This window comes from Nannospalax galili, unplaced genomic scaffold, assembly GCF_000622305.1.
Source record: "Nannospalax galili isolate Female #2095 unplaced genomic scaffold, S.galili_v1.0 scaffold693, whole genome shotgun sequence".
NCBI classification, from domain to species: domain Eukaryota; kingdom Metazoa; phylum Chordata; class Mammalia; order Rodentia; family Spalacidae; genus Nannospalax; species Nannospalax galili.
This window is the reverse complement of record NW_008332653.1, coordinates 1,130,796-1,131,754: the sequence shown is the minus strand read 5'-3', so window position 1 is coordinate 1,131,754 and position 959 is coordinate 1,130,796.

Below are 959 nucleotides of genomic sequence, written 5' to 3'. Positions count from 1 at the left end.
AGTTCTTTGGGTATATGCCAAGGAGTGGTATAACTGGGTCAAATGGGAGGTTCATTTGTAGATTTTTAAGACTTCTCCACACTGCTTTCCATATGGGTTGAACCAGTTTGCAGGCCCACCAGCAGTGGATGAGTGTTCCCCTTTCCCCACATCCTCTCCAACATTTGGTATCATTTGTTTTCTTGATCTTAGCCAGTCTGACTGGGGTAAGCTGAATTCTTAAAGTGGTTTTAATATGCATTTCCCTAATTATTAGTGATGTTGAACATCTTTTAAGATGCTTCTTGGCTATCTTATTCTTTTAAGAACTCTCTGTTCAGCTCCTTAGCCTGTCTTTTAATTGGGTTACTTCCTGTCTTCTCTGTTTTTGGAGTTCATTATATATTCTGGATGTTAAACCTATGTTAGATGTGTCGCTGGTGAAGATTTTTCTCCCATTCTGTGGGGTTTCTCTTCACTTTTCCGGTTGCCTCCTTTGATGTATAGAAGCTTTTTAGTTTAATGAGGTCCCATTTGATTCTTGCCCTTGTTTCCTGAGCATTGATGTCCGGTTTAGAAAATCCTTTCCTACACCTATATCTTGTAGGTTTTTCCCAATGTTTTCTTCTAATAGTTTCAGGGTTTCAGGCTTTACATTGAAGTCTTTGATCCATTTAGAATTGACTTTTGTGCAAGGTGAAATATAGGGGTTTAGTTTCATTCTTCTACAGGTGGAGATCCAGTTTTGCCTGGAGCATTTGCTGAACATGCTGTCTTTCCTCCAGTGAATGTTCTTGGTCCCTCTGTCAAATATCAGGTGGCTGAAATTGCAGGTACTCATATTTGGGTCTTCAATTTTGTTCCATTGATTGATGGGTCTATTTTTGTGTCAGTACCATGCTGTTTTTATGACTACAGCTCTGTAATATAGCTTACAATCTGGTATAGTAATCCCCCCAGCATTGCTCTTAGTGCTCAGG